The sequence below is a fragment of the Aegilops tauschii genome, chromosome 7 (assembly GCF_002575655.3).
Source record: "Aegilops tauschii subsp. strangulata cultivar AL8/78 chromosome 7, Aet v6.0, whole genome shotgun sequence".
Classification (NCBI taxonomy): Eukaryota; Viridiplantae; Streptophyta; class Magnoliopsida; order Poales; family Poaceae; genus Aegilops; species Aegilops tauschii.
Window position 1 is genome coordinate 651,047,804 of NC_053041.3, and position 12,595 is coordinate 651,060,398.

The 12,595-nt window shown below is 40.5% G+C and overlaps 1 pseudogene; it reads left to right on the forward strand.

Moving 5' to 3' along the window:
* The first annotated feature begins 288 nt into the window (after positions 1-288).
* LOC109782817 (cysteine-rich receptor-like protein kinase 44) lies at positions 289-2,341 on the forward strand (annotated as a pseudogene).
* Positions 2,342-12,595: the final 10,254 nt, after the last annotated feature.

Genomic DNA, 12,595 nt, shown 5'->3' on the forward strand with positions numbered 1-12,595 from the left:
ACATATTGTAGTACCGGTTGGTGTTAACAACCGGTACTAAAGGGCTCCCCGCCCCCGGCGCTGGCTCGTTCCACGTGGGTGCACTTTAGTGGCGGTTCGTGCCGAACCGGTACTAAGGGGGGGACCTTTAGTCCCTACTTTTTAGTGCCGGTTGCAGAACCGGCACTAAAGGCCCTTACGAACCGGTGATAAATCCTGGTTCTGCACTAGTGTATGCTGGTGAATATTTGTTTATTGGATAAAGTTGGGGCACACTGTCACTATTTTTATTTGGATTTTTTTTTTCATATCGCTTAGTTGAGGCAGTGTGTTTTGCTGCCTAGATGACATTTTTTGAATTCAAATGTTAAAAGCTGAAACACCTTCTTGACCGTGCTAAACTGCTAAGCACACAAGAATTGTTGGTTGCAAGTCACTATTAGTAATTTGGTATCGAACTTTACATCATGTTCTCTTGTATTACCTAGTCTGATTATTTGCGGAGGATTCCTCTGAAACTGCACCCTTTGGAGACGCAGACACAACTGGTTCCTGGAAATGCTCAAGTGATTCCAAATCAAAACAACTCTGGTAAGGTACCATATACAATAAACTGACTGTTGCACAATTATCATCTTCGTTTGGATGCCAATATTTTTTTATTGCACCAAGTGCTGAGATTATGTGCTTTATAGCATTAAAAGAGATCAAGACCATAGTACTGCAAGCTGTGAGTTCAAGACCATACAATATACCGTTGCAATATTTAAAAGAGATCACAGATAACTTCTCCGGCAAGCGAATACTTGGCCATGGTGGTTTTGGTGTGGTATATAAGGTATAAGTCATTGAACATTACCCCAAGGTTGCATGTGTTTCTTTTGATTCAAACATACTTATCTCTGTCCGTAACTGCACTTGGTCCAAAAACACAAACAGGGAGTGGAGAGAAATGGGGAAATGATTGCTGTGAAGAAGATCATGTCGTCGTTAAAGCCAGGCCTGCAGGATCAGTTCGAGAGCGAGGTCTGTCATCTTACCATGCTTCAGCACCCCAATATAGTGTGATGTCTAGGCCACTGCTACGAAATACAGAAAGAGTGTTTGCCATACGATGGGAAATACGTCTTTGCTGAGATGGCAGAAATGTTACTTTGCTTGGAGTATATGTCAAATGGAAGCCTTGATAAGCATATATCAAGTTGTTTCTTCGTTCCATCTTTGTTTTAAACTATAGTTTGTCCAGTTTGACAAGCTTTGAACATATAGCTCTAAGAAAACAATATTTTATTCACATATATTAAGTTTTATGATGGATCAATGTGTGGCTCTGGTATCAGTCTACAAGCAAAAAATGGAAACATGCTGTAAAATTTCGTAGTCCTTTCATAAAGTATTATCTAGGGAACAACAACAATTTTTTTTATGTAACATCTGTCTCAGAATGCTTGCTCTTCTTCTGGTTACACATGTAGATGAATCTTCTGGACTTGATTGGAGCACACGGTACAATATAATTGAGGGGATTTGCTATGGTTTATGTCACCTTCATGAAGATGTCGATAAGCCTATTATCCACCTGGATCTGAAACCGGCGAACATATTGCTTGATGACGGTATGACACCAAAAATCACAGACTTTGGTCTGTCCAGACTACTTTACCAAGAACAAACTATCTGCACTAAATCTCGTGATGGAACATTGTAAGTTAATGCCAGTTTTAAGTACCATGCATTATAGTCATAAGAAATAACATTTGTTTTCATTAGGGTCACTTAACACTTAAAAATTGTATTCCTGTTGTCATTCAGAGGTTACATGGCACCAGAATTTATACTTGGAGGTAAAATTACACCGAAGTCAGACATATTCAGTTTGGGTGTCATAATCTTGGAGGTAGTAACAGGACACAGGGACTACCCAGACGTTACTATAACACCATCAGATGACTTTATCAAGCTTGTAAGGAAATAATGTCTCAAATTTAGAAATGAAGGATCTTTGTTTCACAGACATGATGTTGCATTTTACATTTTGCAAACTAACATTCTAGATGTTTGTTTCGATTCCACAGATGCTTAAGAAATGGAGAAATGTGTTGCAGAGATCGCCAAGGTATTTATTCCTAGAAACAGTTTGCGAACAAATAAGGAGATGCATTCAGGTAGGTATGATCTGCGTGCATCCAGACCGCACCAAGAGGCCTTCGATAAAAAAGGCTATCAGTATGCTCCAGGGATCAGAAAGTATCGAGTACAGTAGAAAGAAGGCAATGTAATCACTAGGACAGGTATATATGATCACTCAACGGTTATGTATGTTGAACATGTGTATTCGCTAACCCTTTCATTCTCTTTCAGTAACGAGCCACCGTCATCGCACCAATTGAAAAGTACAGGCTATCCTAACCATAGTTTTAAATAGCGCGCTAAGCCTCTTAGCGGCGGACCTTTTCTAAATGCTATAGCATGCTATAGCGAAGCTATAGCGAGCTATTTAAAATGTTTGTTCATTTGTTTGGATCAAAGTCTCTTAGCGCAAGACCTTCTGTAAATGCTATAGCGTGCTATAGCGGGCTATTTAAAACAGTGATCCTAACATGAATGAAAAAAAAATTAACAGTAGCAAAACTGCAGTCAAGGACTCAATATGGCCATCAACAGAGAGAGAGCAAATAGGCTGGAAAAGAGGGACTGAATTCTGATGTGTATAAAGATGCAACCAGCGGACTGTATTTACAGGTGAAGAGCGACGAGAAGAGCAGCAACAGATGGGTGTATGCATATCCTGTCACTTTCCTGTTCTGTTTTTTTTTTCAATATTGTATTGGAAAATACACAAACAAGAAAGTTTTGTAAATATCACAATCAAACCCATATCCTTTTAAGCATGGATTTGAAATCCTAGACAATATACAAGTGTTGATGTAGGTTGTCTTCCACTTCCAGTGTGCCATCTAGACCGCTGAAATAAATATTGTGCCACATTAATTGTATAGCTATGGCTACTAACTAATTGTGCAACTCATGTTTTCCCTTGGCACGGAATAGCTATTTATCAACTTCGTTTCTTGTTCAGTAAATCTAATACTATATATCAGGCAAGGGATTAAAGATGAACTGCAATGAAGGTGACTAATATGCTAGCTTGCTTTGATGGATTCATGTGTTTGTTATCTCTAGTTCATATATCTGCTGTTGATCCGCTGAATGCATGAGGAACTGAATCAACAAGAGGAACTAAAATATTCTTGCGAACAAATAGACCAGATAAAACCTTCAGTTGGCCTAATTCACCTCCAGATACAGACAACCTTGGTACAATCAACACCTACCATTTGAAATGTCACAAACACACTATTCACACTGTCTTCTCCAGAACACTTTAGATACCGACATCCAGAACACTCCTAACGGTAACAGCTGCCCTAGCTGAACAGTACCAAAACACCCATCATAAACATACAACACTCACTGCCGCTATGTTTCCAAATTCTTCAACAACAAAATTGTGGTGGGCAAATTCCTCAGGTTACAGCAATTGAACAACAGAAATGGCATAGCACCATTCATCTAACACACGCATGATACAAGTGCGGCATAGCACCATTTTTTAATTCATGGACGTTTTTCCAATTCATTAACAATTTTTAATTCATGCACTTTCTCAAAATTCCTGAACACTTTTTAACATTAATGGATAATTTATGAATTCATTATTTTTTTAATTCCTGAACAAAGTTCAAATTAGAAAAATTAAATTCAAGAAGAATTTCACCAAAATATGAACCTTTTAAAATTCATAAATGTAAATAAAATATACAGTAACATTTTGAAAATTTGCATACATATTATTTTATGAACATTTTCAATTCCTACGAATTTGGTGAATTCATGAACATTTTTTAATTCAGGAATATTTTTAAGTTCATTGACATTTTCTTAAATTCATGAAAAAAATTATAAATGAACTTTTAAAAACTCATGGTTTTTCTATTTCTTTAAATTCATGAACATATTTCAAATACGTGAATAATTTTTTATTTTATGAACTTTCTGCAATCAATCAAAATCTGGTACTAAGATTTTTTTTGGGTGCCTCAACAGAGGTGCGAACGAAAAACCAAAACAATAGAATCCCGCATAGTGGAACAAGCGAGGCGAGCCCAAGACCATAGTTGGTGGTCGGTGAGCATTTTGCAAGGGATCTAATTTGCGCAAATGCTATGTCTCGCCCGTACCGATTCCTATTAGAAATCGCCTATGGTCAGCCTATTTATATGTTAGACGTTCATTGCATTCGCTCGTCCTCATTTGGTCCAAGCTTCAATTGCCTTGGTCTGGTTTCTTTGTTTTCTTTTTCGTTTTCTTCTTTTTTTCCTTTCATTTTTTGTTTCTCCACCAGTTTTTCTTCTTCTTTTATGCTTTGGATTCTGTTTTTTTTCAACGTTTTCTTTCAATCTTTATTTTATTTTTTTCTTGGTTTTTTTGTTTTTACATATTTTTTTGTTTCCTTTGTCAATTTTCATTGTGTACTTTTTGTCAATACATATCTATTATTTTTTATACACCTTTGTACATTTTCTGTACATATTTCAAACATTTTTTACACCCGTTTAACATTATCTAAATACATGTCTATCATTTTTTGCAAAATCAAGTCTTAATTGTTTTTTTAAATACATGTTAAGCAATTTTGTTTTTCAAAATAGACGTTTAAAAAAATGATAAAAAACCTTTTTTTAACAATGGACACATTTTTTTTCTTGAAAATGTTACAAACAAGTTGTCGAAACTTGCGAAGATTTTTTATTAAATGTAATGGACATCTTTTCAATATATTAAACGTTTTTATTGAATTGCACGTATAATTATTTTACATTGTATAAACATTTTTTACATTGTCATGTACATTTCTTTTGAAATGTGTGATAGTTTATAGTTGTCACAAACATTTTTCATATACACGATTAACTATTTTACATTTTTACATTTCCATTTATACAAGAGTTTCATATGATCCACGGGAACATGTGTCAGGAAGCAGATGCGGCTTACAGGCGAGAGAAATCAGTCGGTGGAAAATAAACGTTTTCCTGGTGCAAAAAGAAAAGAAAAGAGCTCAGCAAAGCCGAAGCTAGGTCAGGTCACTCAGCGTTCGGCTTATCGCTGCTTTGCAGTGAAGCGTCTGCCCGCAGTGTTCTCTTTGATGAGATTCATGAAGCCAAGGAGGAGCTTGAGAGTATGCAGGCTTATCTTAAAGGTGCAGAGCGGTTCAAGGACAACGATGAGACAACTGGCCTCTTTGTTAAAGGGGCATTCTCTGTAGAGCACACACGTCGCATATCAATTCAGAGTGGGAACCTTCAACCCCTGAGTGAATCTTTTGCGACATGTCCGTGCAATCCATGTTTTTAACAGGTATCTCAATATTGATTTACTGAGGCCTATCCTAGAATCTTCAAACCTGCTATCAACATTGGATCTGCAAGGTACTAGTATCAAGATGCTTCCAACGGAGGTATTCAGCTTGTTCAATCTGCGGTATTTGGGCCTTAGAGATACTGATATTGGAAGTCTACCTGAAGAAATAGGAAGGTTGCAATCAGAGGTTGAGATACCTGTTTGCATGTTGTGTTGACAAAGAAATTCACTGCATGCTCTGCAACGTGTGGAAGCAAGTTCAGAAGTTCTGCAGGGTGTAGCAGCTTTAACACAGCTAAGAACATTTGCTGTCTGCAATATGGAAACTAGACACTCTGCTGACTTGAGAAATTCTATCAAAAAAAATGAGACATCTTCTGCATCTACAAATCACAGCTATGGGTGAGAAGGAGGTGTTGCAGCTGAAGGGATTTTGTTTACCTCCAACGGTTCACAAAGTTGGTTTAGAAGGGCAGGTCGAAAAGACATCGATACCTCAAATTATCTCATCTTTCCAGTCACTTCACTGCATGGTCTTTTCCAAAACTTCGGTTTCTATCTATATGGGATGCACCGCACCTCAACCAAGTAGAAATAGAAGAGGGTGCAATGGGAAGCCTTGCCGAACTCTGCTTGCTAGTCTGTCCTGAACTGAAGTTTCTTCCTCATGGTGTTGAGCATCTCACAGCCCTTGAAGAACTATATCTGATTGACACGTCAGAAGAACTCATAGAGAAGCTTCGGCAAAAGAGAGAAGCAAATGAATGCAGTGGTGATCTAACTAAGATTAGACACATAATAAGAGTTACTGTTGTACTAACAAAGAAAGGCTTACAGGAAAGGATTCGATGACTGGAAAACTATAGCTACCGGTAAGTGTTGGCTGTTCTGTACATATACTAAGCTAAATAAGCTGCGAGTGATGGGTTAGATTCATTTCTTTTTTGCACTGTTAACTCATTTTGTGAAGAAAAATATATTTGTTCACCTAATAACATAAACTACTGATAGCATGCTTTAATTTTTGACTTCCCTGACTTGTATTTGCAGGCCTCTTGATTGTCAGAAGCTGGAGTTTTGTTCCACTTTCAGAAACCCAACATCTTCTCAAGGGCCGCAAGAAGAACATAGTTCAATAGCTGCAAGCAAGATGATGTGTTCATAATCACAGCCAATCAATCAGCACGAAGGGTGAATGTTAGAAATCATCATCTGAAATCCAACATCGGACTGACGATAGGTGGTTGTTTTCAAATGTACGAGCGAAGACATTTTATTATGAATTTAGTTGTCATAGCTGTTCCGAGGCTATGTATTTATTTATTTTGATTCTTCTTACTTTGCTTTGTTTCCATTGCCTGAGACGTGGACTATACACCGTGTGCAAGACACTGTGGTCTGTAATAAAGCAGGGAGTAGTTCCAGCAGTGGAATAATCTGAACATGTTCAGGCGGCCGTGTCGGTGTTGCCTGAAGACTGCAGCGCATGTAAGCAGGCTGGAAACATGAGACGTGGCACAGAGCCGGCCATGTCGGTGTTGAATCTGTAGCTCGGTTTTACACTTTATTTGTTGCCGTGCATCCATTGTTCAGTACCTTCTTATTTTGGGCAAACTAGAATGGGACAATGATGAAGAATTGTTTGATTTACTGAATTGTAATAGTGTGAACCGATGAACCTGAATTTATCTGTTTCCTACGGTCTGTAATAATGTAGAACAATCAACATGCTTTTGGTGGGAAAAAAAAGTAGATTTAATCTGAACATTGAGTAAGCAGGATCGTGGGCCATCGGACTGAGCTTGCATCCTGGTGGTTCCTTTCTCCCCTCTACTCTGCTTTGCCTTGTTCTGAGCATTCTGAATTTTTAACACTTGCAGGTAGCTTCTCGACTGAACTTTGAACATTCTGAATTTTCAACACATGCAGCTTCAGGTTTCAGCCACCACCTCGGTATCCCTTTCTCCTGCACTCTGGTTTCTCTCGCAAGGCCCCCTCCATTTCTGAAGGATTCAACGACGACGACTGTGGCTCCAGGGCGTTGGTCCTTAGTGGCATGTGCACGAAGACTTACCGGCTGTCATCGACAAGGACAGGTCGGCTCCGGTATGGGGGCGGCGTGCCGGCGGCTCGTTTTGATTGCGGCAATGGTCGTTCGGTGGTCCATTGATCTCGATGTAATATTTATTATGTTCGAGGTGCTTTCTACTTTCGGTGAATCTTTGTAATAGATTGGACTCTTTTTCAAAAAAAGGGGAATTCCACGCGAAGAAGAATCTCATGAATCCCTTCCAATGCACGCTGGATGACAATATGGAGCAGGAGATCTCCGGTTGTGTCCCGTTGTTGGTCAATGCCACTCAATGGCACCTGATCGAGCTTTTGGTGTGCACGTACTGACGTACATGTTTCATCTCCATGGCTCTTCTTTGCACGTTAAAGAGAATCATAACCACGTGATATAAAGCACATAAAACTAAGAGTCCCGCTTCGGTAGACCCCGCCTCACAAAACGTATAAAGGATAGTATGACCATTTCACAAATTGTATCCACTAAAAGGTGTACGCCATAGGTTCGTACAATTCCCATCACACCTCCCTCATGGCTCAGCCTGTTTAGTTTCTTTTTTAAGATTTATAAAAATAAAAAACCAGATGTCCAACCCAGGATTCGAAATACACTCCTCATGCACAATGCGTAAGCGCACATCCATCTGGGATAGATAATTTGGTGTACCTTGTAACCTTGTTTTCTTCCTCTTGTGCAAGATAAATAACGCTAAGAAAAAACACAGCACCTACACTCTGATTTCCTTTGGTTTTTTATGCACGGTTTTCTCTTGGGTTTTTACTTTCCTTTTTTAATAAAATACACATATTAGTATTTTTAAAAATTGTACATAAAATGTTCATCTCTTTCTAACTTGCTCAATATGTCGAAACACGAATATTTTTCAAAAAAGAGAAGACAAAATTTTCAACCCAAACATTTTTAAAAAAATGAATTCGACAAAGAATCAGAAAAATAGGAACATAATTTGAATTCTGAAAATTTTCAATATATAAGAAATAGAAAAAATAAACAAAAGAAGAACGAAAATTGAAAGAATACGAAAAATAAAAAATAAAACAAGATAGAAGATAAAAAGAAAAAAAGAAAAGAAAAAAATGCGGTTCACGTCCTTCGAGAAGGTTCCCAAAACCGGAAAAAGTGGCTGGTAAGCCGATGTTCCCAAAACCAAGAACGCTTCTTGCAAACCCTTTTTGTGATTCATTTTTTGAACTTTGCAAAAAAAATTCAAATCCATGAATATATTTATAAAAAATTGATGAACTTTTTTCAAATCCACAAGCTCTTGGGCCAGCCCAACATGATCCCGGCGAGCGATGTCATCGCCTAGTTGTGCCGAAATACAAGTTTTAAGTGAATTTCAAAAATAATGATTTTATAGAATTTTTTATTTAAATATTTACTAAATGCTTTAAAAAAGCATTTAGGGTTTTCAATTTTATCTATGTTTATTTATTACTTATGTTAAAACTCAAAATAACAATTTTAAGTACATGTTCAGAGTATGATTTTAAATATACTTTCCCTTTGGACTGGAATGGATGCCTACCATGGGCATGCCCACCAGCTTGCAAAAGTTGGAACGATATCAAGAATGTCGAAAAAACGCCATGTTCATGTCTGGGTAGGCCAAACCTAGCATGGTTGCCTACATGGGCATGCCCATCCGGGTGCATCCTCTGTTGAACATGGTCTATGTTTTGAACATTTTCTAAATGACCCCAATTTTTGCAGGCAGGTGGGCATGCCCATGGTAATCATCCATGCCAGTTTGAACAATTTCCGACACCGTATACAAGCTGCCACATGTCCGACCATTTATCGGCATTTTTGTCCAAGAGAACTCCAGAAAATGCCAAATTTATTGAAAACCAAAACAACTTGGCATAGTGCCTTTAATTGGTCATATAAGATAATGGAAACATTGGGGTCATTTGATGTATGCCAAAAAAACATGCTCTCAAACACACCCTTCTCACATACCCGAACACTCTTTATTGAACATGATCTATTTTTGGCATGCATGAAATGACCCTTACATTTTCTAGTAGGTGGGCATGCCCATGGTAGGCATCCATGCCAGGTTTGAACAGATTTCCGACATCATATGCAAGTTGTGTCACATCCAGCCATTTATTGGCCAATTTTCACCCAAAAAAACTCCAGAAAATGCGAGAATTATCAAAAACTCAAACAACTTGGCATGGTGCCTTGATTTGATCATAGAAGATGGTGGAAAAAAATTTAGGCCATTTTAAGGATGTCGAGAAACAACGTACCCTCAGGCGGAGCCTTCTAGACAACTCGAACACCCTCCATTAAACATGGTCTAGTTTTGGACATTCTGAAATGACCCTAATTTTTTCAAGAAGGTGGGCATGACCATGGTAGTTATCCATACCAGGTTTGAACGATTTTTTTAGGCATTTTGATGAAACGCCTCAAAAAGCAAAGGTGTTTCTCACATGCCTCAAGTGAATGGAGGTGTTTTGCCATTTTAGAAAATATCTCCACGGATGGCAGGAATCCTACATTTGATAATTTCATATCCTTATAGAAGGTTGAAGTCATAAAGGTTATTTCCCTTCGTCTAACCATAAACTATTGTCTAGCTGGTCGCCAAGTTTTTAACAAGCTTTATTATGCAGCAAACCTTTTTTCTTGAGATATCCAGATTGATGGGCTGATGGACCGGTCTTGCGCATCGGCCTGGATTTCTTATATAGTTTGTGCTATTTTTGTCACAAACAGGCTGCGTAGTAGAGAGGCAAAGATGTGTAGTTCGAGGACAAGGTGCAGAGTTCGATTTCTTGTGCGTACTATCTCGTTTTTCCAGGATTATTACGTCCTGCTTTGAATGGCAAGATTTTTCAGTCCCAGTGCGGACGACGTACTTTCAAAAAAGACCATCATGCCCATCCTTATGAAGGGGTATAGGATAATCACAACCGTTGATGTGTTCAAGGGGGGTCTATCGGAAGTATAAAACTAAAATAGTAATAGTTTCAGATTTGTATGAAATTTGGAAAATATATAATTTTTAAAAGGTCTTCCTTCATATCAGGGTGAAGTACCGGTAAGTCCAGTTATTGTCTAACATAAAAATCTAGAACGGGTTGTATATTTTATACCCATCAATGATAAATAAATATCTAAAAGCAATTGCATGACTCATGGAATACCAAAACTAATACTCTGTCATACAGTCCTACTTGCCGGGGCAGCTTGCTTGCTAGGAGAACACTTTCATGGTGTTTAGGTGATATGATAGGTCGATCTCCAGCAACGAGGAGCCCCTCTTTTGGATATGCATCTCCTTCGACTCCAAATCAAGAACTACACAACGAACATTCTTGCGTACCTTCAGCAGCACCACGTCGCCACTCCTCTTCCCACATTGCCACCGTTACGAGTGATGTCTAGGCACATTGGTCGTAGTATGTCCTCAATGTCGATCACATTTTCCAGCAACCAACCACCACCTGATGGGACTTTAGGGAGTTGTAGCCACACTGATATCTTGTACGTACCACACGGCACGAGCACACAGAGCTATCAATATCATACCGCACTCATGTCGTCGTTAGGGTTTCCTAGCCCTGGCGATCTGGAGGCGTATGCCCAGCCGCCACCACCTCCGGCCGCCGTGCCGGCCGTGTGTGGCCTTCCTTCCGTGCCTAGGGCAAGCCTAGGAGTCGGAATTGTGGCGGCCGAGTCCGCCGAGCGGTCGCGCGGCCCCTCGTGGCCCCGAGACTCTGCGGTATGCGAGTTGGGTTCTGGGTGCCCTAACCCCCGACGCAAGGCTGAGACGCAGTCTGCCTACAAAAACCCATCTAGGGTCTGGGAACGAACGCATCAGGAACCGCGTAAGCCACCAGATCGCACAACTCTCAAGCCATCGTCGCCGCTGTTAGCCGAGATGTCGTCGTCCGCGAGCGAGAAAGGCAAGAAGTCACCGGCGGTCGAAGTGATCCCGGAGGTTGGTGGGGGCGCATATAGGGCTCCCTCCGTGGTCGCTGCATGCCCGAAGCCTTCCAATGGGGGAGCTGTGGCTGCTAGGCGGATCAACCTGCAGATGCAATCGTTGACGATCTGGACGCAGATGAAGACGGCGGACGAGACGGCGGCGCCGTCGACGACCCGGCATCGCGCCGAGCGGGAGGTTGAAGGGCCAGAGGACTTCAGGGAAGGAGAAGATTTTGAGGGCAAGGTAGAGCTAGCGGAGGTGGACCTTGAGGAGGACGGTGTACTGCAGCAACAGGCGCATCCTTGGTCCGTGGTCATGCTGGTGTATTCCCTGGACCGGCCATCGCCTAGCGCCCTATTTGATAACATTGTAGATGGATGGCGGCTAAAGGAGGATTTTGATTACTCGTACCAGGGAAATAATAAGTACCTCGTGCACTTCGGGTGCGAGGCCGATATGTCAAGAATCCTTCGAGGGGGGCCATGGCAGTATGAGCACGATCCGTTGTTAATTGAAGCCTATGATGGTATGAGGAAAGTGTCGGACTATAAGCTGGATAAGATGAGGATATGGGTACGTATTCTTGATGTGCCCATGAACTGGAGGACCGATGCAGTGGTGAAAGCATTATGTGTTAATCTGGGAAAGATCTTACAAGCGGAGCTCAATGAGAAGGCTGGTAACTCTATTCGGGTCAGGGTGGAGATCCCGGTGTACCGTCCGCTGGAAACTTCAGTAGCTATGTTCGCCAAGCTGCAGGGTACAAGAACTAAGATGGAGTTTGAGATTCAGTACGAGAAGCTGCCACATTTTTGTTATACATGTGGATATCTTGGACACCAAGAGAAGTCTTGTGGTAGGAAACGCAAAGGAGGTTTGCCAACTGGCAAATACAGTGGCAAGTTGCGCTGCTCACCACCACGTCGCTTTGGTCGGCAGTCCGGTACGGTGAGGGCGAAGACGTACCCGACGGTATTTCGGGGGCTTGATTTCTCGTCCGAGAGCACGGCATCATCGGCCCGTGGACGTGGCAGCAAGGGGGCGCGGCGAACCATAGTTAAATCTGAAAGTCGAAGTTCTGTTTCACCGCTATAAAAATACTCATGAAATTTTTGCTCCAATTGTGCCCTGGTTGAAATAGAATTAGGAGCAAG